Source organism: Alligator sinensis, unplaced genomic scaffold (genome assembly GCF_000455745.1).
Source record: "Alligator sinensis unplaced genomic scaffold, ASM45574v1 scaffold257_1, whole genome shotgun sequence".
In the NCBI taxonomy this organism is placed as follows: Eukaryota; Metazoa; Chordata; order Crocodylia; family Alligatoridae; genus Alligator; species Alligator sinensis.
Genome location: NW_005842263.1, coordinates 1,734,831 through 1,744,262, shown reverse-complemented (window position 1 = coordinate 1,744,262; position 9,432 = coordinate 1,734,831). Strand labels below are relative to the sequence as shown.

The 9,432-nt window shown below is 47.8% G+C and overlaps 1 non-coding gene across 1 annotated transcript; it reads right to left on the bottom strand.

Moving 5' to 3' along the window:
* Positions 1-3,364: 3,364 nt before the first annotated feature.
* TRNAT-AGU lies at positions 3,365-3,438 on the bottom strand. The gene has a single exon. It is a non-coding gene; the product is annotated as a tRNA-Thr (tRNA).
* Positions 3,439-9,432: the final 5,994 nt, after the last annotated feature.

Here is a 9,432-nt window from a genome sequence, read left to right as displayed (position 1 = left end):
TTCTTTGCCTCCATATTCCTGAGCAGGGACTGGGACATCTTCCCCACCAGAATTGCAGATGGACCCAGGGAAGGCACCACCATGCTTAGGGTCAGGGACAACTTAGTTAAGAAACTTTTGGAGGGGCTGGATGTGTTTAAATCAGTAGGTCCAGATGCTCTTCACCCAAGGGTGCTGAGGAAATTGGCGGGGGTCATAGCAGGGCCCCTGACATGGCTCTGTGAGCACTCGTGGGGCACTGGCCATGTACCAGAGGATTGGAAAAGGGCCAATGTGGTCCCCATTTACAAGAAGGGGAGAAAGGAGGACCAGGCAATTATAGGCCAGTCAGTCTTACCTCGGTCCTCAGGAAGAACTTTGAGAAAATTATCAAGGAGCACATCTGCAAGGGCCCAGCAGGGGAGAAGGCACTGGGTAATGTGTTTGCCCCTGAGGTAATGCTCAGGGACAACCAACATGGGTTCATTGAGGGCAGGTCCTGCCTGACTAACCTGGTTTCTTTTTATGAATAGGTCACAAAGTCCCTGGAAGAAGGTGTTGCGGTGGATGTCGTCTTCCAGGACTTTAAGAAGGCCTTTGACATGGTTTCTCACCACATTCTCTTAAAAAAAACTAGGTGACTGCGGCATTGATGCCTACACAGTCAGATGGGTGGCAAATTGGCTACATGGTCACACCCAGAGAGTGGTGGTAGATGGGTCATTTTCAACCTGGAGGGATGTGGGCAGTGGAGTTCCCCAGGGCTTGGTCCTGGGACCTGTACTGTTCAACATCTTTATCAGTGATCTGGATGTGGGTGTGGAATGCATGCTGTCCAAATTCGCTGATGACACCAACTTGTGGGGCAAGGTGGGCAAGCTGGAGGGCAGGGACAGAATCCAGCTAGATCTAGACAAATTACAGAGGTGGGCGGATGAGAATAGGATGGAATTCAATGCAGACAAGTGCAAGGTGGTGCATCTAGGGAGAAGGAACCAGCAGCATCTATAGGCTAGGGAACAACCTTCTTGTCAACACGGTTGTAGAAAGGAATTTTGGAGTCATTGTTGGCTCCAGGATGAACATGAGCCACCAATGCGAGGAAGTGGTCAGTAAGGCTAACCGCACCCTGTCATGCATCTACAGATGTATCACAAGCAGGTCCAGGGAGGTGATCCTTCCCCTCCATGTGGCATTGGTCAGGCTACAGTTGGAGTACTACATCCAGTTCTGGGTGCCACACTTCAAGAGGGATGTGACTAGTATCAAGAGGGTCCAGAGGAGGACCACTCGCATGGTCAAGGGGCAGCAAGGCAGGCCCTATGAAGAGAGGCTAAAGGGCCTGAACCTATTCAGCCTCCACAAGAGAAGGCTGAGAGGGGATCTGGTGGCCATTTACAAACTCACCGGGGGAACCAGCGGGAATTAGGGGAGGCTCTGTTCCCCCGGGCACCACCTGGGGTTACTAGGAATAATGGCCACAAATTGTTAGAGAGAAGGTTCAGGCTGGACATCAGGAGACATTACTTTACAGTTAGAGCTGCCAGGCTCTGGAGTGGGCTCCCAAGTGAGGTGGTGCTCTCTCCTACCTTGGGGGTCTTCAAGAGGAGGCTGGATAGATATTTGGCTGGGGTTATATGACCCCGGCACCCATTCCTGCCCAAGGAGGGGGATCAGACCTGATGATCTGTTTAGGTCCCTTCTGACCCTAAGCACTATGATACTATGATACTATGAATACCAACGTGAAGTATTAATTCAGGAGTTTTGTTTTGTCCTGAGTGTTGGTTATCAGCCATCCCATTTAATTCATATGCTGTCCTATGCTTCCCTTATTTTGTCTCCGACTTCCTACATATCTAAAGAAGGACTTTTTTGTTGTCTTTGATTCTGGTTGACAATCTGTATTCGGTTTGTGCTTTTGCTGTCCTGATCTGCCCCCCTACAGGTGTGGACTGTTGCCAAGTACTCTTCTTTGGTAGTTGTTCCTGACTTCCATCCTTTGTAGGCTGCTCATTGTAATTTCAGGACGTCCATGACTTCCCTGGTGAGCCAAGGGGATCTCTCAGCCCTTTTGTTGCCTTTCTTATGAAAGGGAATGGACTTTCTTTGAACTTTTAGGATCACTTCCTTAGGGAATGACCATTCTTCTTGTACCCCCTTCCTCATCAGACCATGGTCCTGAAGGGCCTTGCCAACCAATCCTCTAAGCTTATGGAAGTCAACTTTCCTAAAACCAAGGATTTCTACTTTACTGGTCAATTTCCCTGATTTACAGTGGATGGAAAAAGTGATCATCTCATGGTCACTGTCTCCCAGTTTCCCTTGAATGCTCAGGTTGCTCACTAGATCATCCCCTTTGGCTAGAACCAAGTCTAGGAGTGCCTTGCCCTTGGTCAGCCCATAGACTTCTTGTGTTAGATAGAGCTCCTGAATGCAAGTGAGGAAGCTTTGTGAGTGATTAGATCTAGCTGAGTGCTCATTTCACAAGATGTCTGGGTAGCTGACATCACCCATGATGACCATTCTTCAAGAGCATGCAGCCTCTGCCAGGTCTCCAGAGAATTCCTGGTTGAGCTGTTCCTCTTGGTTTGGAGGTCTGTAATAAAGTCCTATGGTTAAATCCCCTTCCCTGTGCTCTCCCCGTATGTTGACTCAGAGGGTCTCAAGTTGCCCTTCTTGGTTTGCAAGCTTCACTTCTAGGGAGGTGTAATGTTCCTTCACATACAGAACAACTCCACCACCCTTCTTCCTAACACAATCCCTCCTATACAGGGTGTATCCCCCTATGCATGTGGTCCAGTTATAGGTGGAGTCCCACCAGGTCTCCTGAGATCATATTGGTCATATAGGAGGGCCAGTTGCTCCTGCTTGTTTCCCATGATTCTGGCATTAGTGTATAGGAAACTAAGCCTGCTGTTGGAAGCCCTAGGCTTTTGGGTGAGCTGTGGAAAACCTGTCCATTGGCTGGTGTCAGAGAAAGCTTCCTATTGTACCCGGAGATGTTGGTTTTGAGGTTGCCATTTTTTGGGCTTGTGCTAGTGGTTGATGGCCCATCCCCTGGCAATCTCAGTTTAAAGCCCTATCTAGGAGGTCCGCCATTATAGCCGAGAAAAACTTCTATCCCTTTGGTGTGAGGTGGATGCCAACCCTTCCCAACAGGCCACAGTCCCAGAGGTGCGTGCCATGGTCGAGGAAGCCAAAGCCCTCATTGTAGCACCAATGCCAGAGTCGTCTTTTTACTTCTTCTATGCATCTATCCCTCCAGTACCCATGACCTGCAATCATGAAGGACTGTGGAGAAAACTACCTGCACCCCTGACCCCTGTAGTCTCTTATGACTTGGCCAGGATTGTTCCCACATGAATGAGGAAAAGTTAGAAGCAGGCCCTGCTGGGATTTGAACCCAGGATCTCCTGTTTACTAGACAGATGCTTTAGCCAACTAAGCCACAGAGCCTACTGTTAATTGGTTGGAGCTCCTGCTTTAGTACGTTTCTGGATCACAGGTGGTGACTGCTGCCGCTGTTTGCCCAACCTTTCCCTCCCTCCTGGGTAAATTCAGAAGCAGAAGAAAGTATGGGTGAGTGACAGTGGTACACTCACCCCTGAGCTGTGGAGCCACATGATAACAGGGACTCCAGTCAGAATTAGTGTCAAAAGCTCATTTATTGCACAGTCAAAAGGGAGTGTGATGCACTGCTACATCACCTTCACCTTCCCCGCTGAATACAGCTAACCCTCTCTAAACATTAAGTCAAATCTTCATCTCCCATTTTCTTCTATAATACTGAGTTGTGATACAATCAGCAATGTCTCAGCAGCAAATGACCTCATACTTTTTCTGAATTGTAAACAAAACCAATATTGTTCTGCACATACCATAGTACCTGGAACTGTTACAAGCATTTTGATAGCTGGTATTAGACAGCAAGGAAGTCACATCATGGTGAAGGAGCCAGCTATTTTGAGTCAACTCTTAGGATTGTACTTCATACTGTTTTACTACTGAAAGGTCTGTTTCTTGTCACCTCCACAAAAATTGATTGTTTGCTTTTGTATCATTTAAAATTTGCAAGAGCCACTACAAGGTTGCAAGCTGAAATAAGGTCATTATGAGAAAGATCTCAGCACAGGACGTATGGATCATGGAGGCAGACCTCATTTTGTGTCTTGAATTTTTTTGATTTCCTTTAATCTTTAGCTTTTATAAGTGGGCTTATGCAGTATTTCCACAAATGTGGGGATTTTTTGGTACCGGGCAATGTTAAACTAGCATTTTATGTATTCTGAATGGACACAGCTAGGGGTTCGAGCAGCAAAATGAATTTTGAGTTTTATGTTGAAAGACATTGTCATAAAGAATGTCAAAAAGAGATTTCTCAGGGACAACACCTGCAACTGCAGCTGATTGAAGATTTTTGAAAGATCTTTGAAAGATTTATTAACACATGTACATCAATCACAAGAAGGTTTTTTTTTCCCCCAGAAACAACTGAATACTTTTTGCCCTTCACTCAGAAGGAGACTGAATGGGTGTGTGGGAGGAGTGTAATATAAGCAGGAAAGGGCCAATCAAAAGGAAGAAGTCAGCTGCCGCTATAGCTGGCAGAGGTCTTGTAGCCCTGTGTATGTAGGGACCAGCCCCATGCTCCTTGCAATACCCTGGGTTAGCACCCCAGAAAGAATTTGGGGCTCCCCCTTGCTGCTGCAGGGGGCTAGAGCAGGATAGGAGCAGCCTTGTACCAGACTGATCCTGTTGGAAATAGATTTGCTCCCAACAGGCAGCACATATAGACATGCTCCCAGAGAAGACTTACTATGCAATATTTTACTGCACACTAAGCCTTTACAGCATTAATAGCACATGTAGATGCACCCAAGAGGAAGCAATTTAGATACATACACAATGGGATTCCACTTTCTGTGTATCTTATTTCTCATTTCTAGCCACTACTACACGAAAAGTTTGTGCCATGCCAGGTGTAGCTAAAGTTGGTGTGGAAGTCATGGGTTACTTAAGGACAGCCTGTATAGGTGCTTCAGATTAGTGCCAGGGAAAATGCTTGTGGGGCCTATCCAGAGGGGCAATTGTAGTGGCATAGCCTGGAAAAAAGCCAACAAATTCTAAAGAGGAACAGACTATAGAGACACTGATAGGATAAGGTAAATGATCAGTAAAATTTCCCTTGTGTTGATATGGCCATCCTAGGACAAGACTGTACCTGAAAAAACACTGTTTGAGTTAACATATTGTTTCAGTTCAGTTGCATTTCCACCTAGCCTTTCTGAGGACTATAAGGAATTTGATTAAACGTTGCTGTTCTTGAATAACAATGGTGAGACAAAGCTTTTTAATACACCCAAGTGGTTTAGAGGATAATAGTAATTAGGGGTGTGCAAAGTGGGCCATATTCTATTCAGATTTGGATTCAGCCTGATTCATAGGTTTATAGATGTTAGGGTTGGAAGGGACCTCAGTAGATCATCGAGTCCAACCCCCTGCCCTGGGCAGAAAAGAGTGCTGGGGTCGGACAACCCCAGCCAGATGCCTATCCAATCTCTTCTTGAACACCTCCAAGGTAGGGAAAAGCACCACCTTCCTTGGAAGCCCATTCCATATTTTGGCAACCCTCACTGTAAAGAATTTCTTCCTTATGTCCAATCTAAATCTATTCTCCTTCAGTTTGTGGCCATTATTTCTGGTAACCCCAAGGGGCGCCTTAGTAAACAAAGTGCCCCCTATTCCCTGCTGCCTCCACCCCCCGATGAGTTTGTAGACAGCCACAAAATAGCCTCAGCCTTCTCTTGTGGAGGCTGAAGAGATTCAGGTAGCTCAGTCTGTCTTCATAAGGTCTTACCTGCAGGCCCTCAACCATATGAGTAGCCCTCCTTTGGACCCTCTCAAGGTTATCCACATCCCTCTTGAAGTGCAGCGCCCAAAACTGAACACAGTACTCCATCTGTGGCTTCACCAATCCCACATAGAGGGGAATTATCACTTCCCTAGACCTGCTCGTGATGCACCTGCTGATGCAAGAAAGAGGGTGGTTAGCCTTGCTTATTACCTCATCACACTGGTGGCTCATGTTCATTTTTGTGTCATCCAGGACTGTGAGATCTCTTTCCACTGATGTGGTGCTCAGAATGGTACCCCCCAGTCTATAGGTGTGTTAGAGATTCTGTCCCCCCAGGTGCAGCACCTTGCATTTATCCTTGTTAAATTGCATTTTATTCTGCTCTGCCCACTTCCCCAGTGTGTCCAAATGTGCCTGAATTCACTCCTTGCCCTCCAGTGTGTTAAGTGTATCCCATAGTTTAGTGTCATGTGTGAATTTGGACAAGGCACTTTCAACACCTTCATCCAAATCAATGATGAAGATATTAAACAGAACTGGTCTAAGGACAGAGCCTTGGGGGACACCACTGCCCACATCTCTCCAGGGAGAAACCAACCCATCCACCACCACTCTCTGGGTGTGTCCCATGAGCCAGCTTTTCACCCACCTTACTGTGAAAAAATCCACATCACAGCTTGTAAGAATTGGGTGCAACACTGTGTCCAAAGCCTTTTTAAAATCCAGGTAAATAATATCTACTTCCACTCCTGCATCCAAGCACTTTGTGGCCTGGTCATAAAAAGAGACCAGGTTAGTCAGGCAGGATCTGCCTGCTATAAACCCATGCTGGTTGTCCCTTGCCATAGTGTGACTCGCTGGCCCCCTGCAAATGTGATCCTTTATGATTTTTTCGAAGGTCATGCCGAGAATAGAGATGAGGCTAACTGGCCTATAATTACCCGGGTCCTCCTTCCTCCCCTTCTTGAAAATAGGGACCACATTGGCCCTTTTCCAGTCCTCTGGGACCTGTCTCGAGTACCACGAATGCTCAAACAGTTGCACCAGTGGTTTTGCTATGACATCAGCCAATTCCTTTAGTACCCTTGCATGAAGATCATCGGGGCCTGCCAACTTAAGTCCAGCCCTTCCAAGTGCCCCTTCACTAGGTCAATGTTAACCATTGGTGGATTGATATTTCTTATGCTCCAGACTAAAGACTCATTGGGAGGTGTATTTGTATTCATGTCCAGGAAAACAGAAGCAAAGAAATTATTTAAGAGCTCTGCTTTTTCCATCCTATCAGTTACGAGTTGCCCTAGTCCATTCTGTAGCGACCCTATGTTACCCTGTGCCTTCTTCCAGTTCCCTATGTACTTAAAGAAGGACTTTTTGTTATCCTTAATCTTTGATGCCAACTTGAGTTCTGTAACTGTTTTGGCCTTCCTCACTGCTTCTCTGCTAGTGTGAGCCAAGCATGTATACTTCTCCAGGCCTGCTGATTTAAACACATCCAGCTCCTCCAAGTGCCCCTTCACTGAGTCTGTGCTAACAGTAGGTGGGCTTGTGTCCGTCCTGTGTCTATCTATGGTCTAATTGGGAGATTTGTCTTGGTCTGTGTCTAGGAATACAGATGCAAAGGACTCATTGAAGAGCTTGGCTTTATCCCCCCTCTCTGTCACCAATTGCCCTAGTTTGTCCTGTAGGGGGACAGTGATTCGGAGGACAGTGATTCGATTAGTTGATTCAGGTCACTGTCCTGATTCGATCTGGCTGAATACAAATCTGAAGATCTGATGCTGATTCAGAGAATCAGCGATTCAGCCATAGACACAGCTTTAAATGTTTTTCTACGTCCCTCGAGGTACTAGGCACAGTTCATGAACACTGAGATGGTGGGGTGGATGGAGTGTCCCATAGGAGCATGGGGAGGCCCCCCATGTGCTCGGTGGCAGGCCCCCCCCACTCCCCTGGCTTGGTGATCAGCTGCAGGGGGACCCCAGGTACCCCCGAGACCCAGAGGGCACCAGTTGCCAAGCCAGGGGGCGGGGTCCCCTGCGTGCTCTGCAGTAGACCTGGCAGTAGAGCAGACAGTGCTTCTGGTCCACTTCTGGGTCCACCACTGAGTGAGCTGGGGACCCCGCCATGCTCCCATGGGATGCTCTATCCACCCCAGCATCTCAGCATTCAGGAGCCACCTGGTACCTTGAGGTATGTAGAAAAAACATTTAAAGCTGTGTCTACATCCGAATCATTGAATCTCTTTGAATCTCTCTGAATCAATTCAGAGTGTTCCAATTTGATTCAGAGAGATTAAAGGGTCCCCTGGCAGACTGGCTGACCTGCTCCACCGGGCTTTAAACTAAGCCTGCCGGGGGATGGAGGGACTACCGCCACTGCTGGCCCACTGAGCAACCCTTGCAAAGCCAGCAGGCCAAGGTGCTTAAGGGAGCCAACCTCTGTCCCAGCCCTGGAAAAAATGGTAAGCAAGGCAAGGGCCCCTAAAGGGGACCCTTGCCTGCCTGTACACAAATGTCAGGAGCTTGGGGAATAAACAGGAGGAACTTGTCCTCCTGCTTAATGCAAATAATTATGATGTCATAGGGATAATGGAGACCTGGTGGGACTCCACCCATGACTGGACCATAGGTATAGATAGCTATACCCTGTACAGGAGAGATTGAGGGGACAAAAGGGGCTGGGGCATAGCTCTCTACATTAAGGAGAGCTACGCATCCCTGAAAGCTGAAATTGGTGACCAGGGTGGACAGCTGAAGACCCTCTGGGTTAAAATCCATGGGGAACACGGCACAGGGGTCATGATGGTGGGAGTCTACTACAGACCTCCCACCCAAAGTCAAGAGCTTGACCAGAAGTTTGCCAGGGAATTGGCTGAGGCCGCATGCTCCAGGTCCACGGTTGTCATGGGAGACTTCAACTACCCAGACATCTTATGGGAAGAACGCTCGGCTAAATCTGAGCAGTCGCAAAGCTTCCCCTCATGCGTGAATGACCTCTATATGACACAAGAGGTCTACGGGCCAACGAGAGGTAAAGCGCTGCTCGACCTGGTACTGGCAACCGGGGACAACCTAATCAGCAATCTAGTGATCGATGGGAAGCTGGGTGACAGTGACCACGAGCTGATCAACTTCACCATCCACCGTAAAGCTGGCAAGTCAGTCAGCAATACAGAAGTCCTTGACTTCATGAAAGCTGACTTTGACAAGCTCATGAGGCTTGTCAGTGAGGCCCTAAGAGACCATGACCCCGAGGGGAGGGAAGTTCAGGAAGAGTGGTTGCTTCTTAAGGGTGCGAACCTCGATGCACAAGCTAAGGCTATTCCATCTCAGAGGAAAGGCAGCAAAAGGGCACAGCAGCCCCCTTGGCTCTCCAGGGGACCTCCTGTGGCTAAAAAGAAAGGCCTACAAAGGATGAAGGATGGGATCCATCTCCAAGGAGGAATATTCTGCACTTGTCCAGTCCTGCAGGGAGCAAACCAGGAAAGCCAAGGCTGCGACAGAACTCCAACTAGCTACAAGTATCAAGGAAAATAAAAAGTCCATTTTTAGATATGTGGGGAGCTGGAGAAAATGCAAGGGCAGCATTGGACCCCT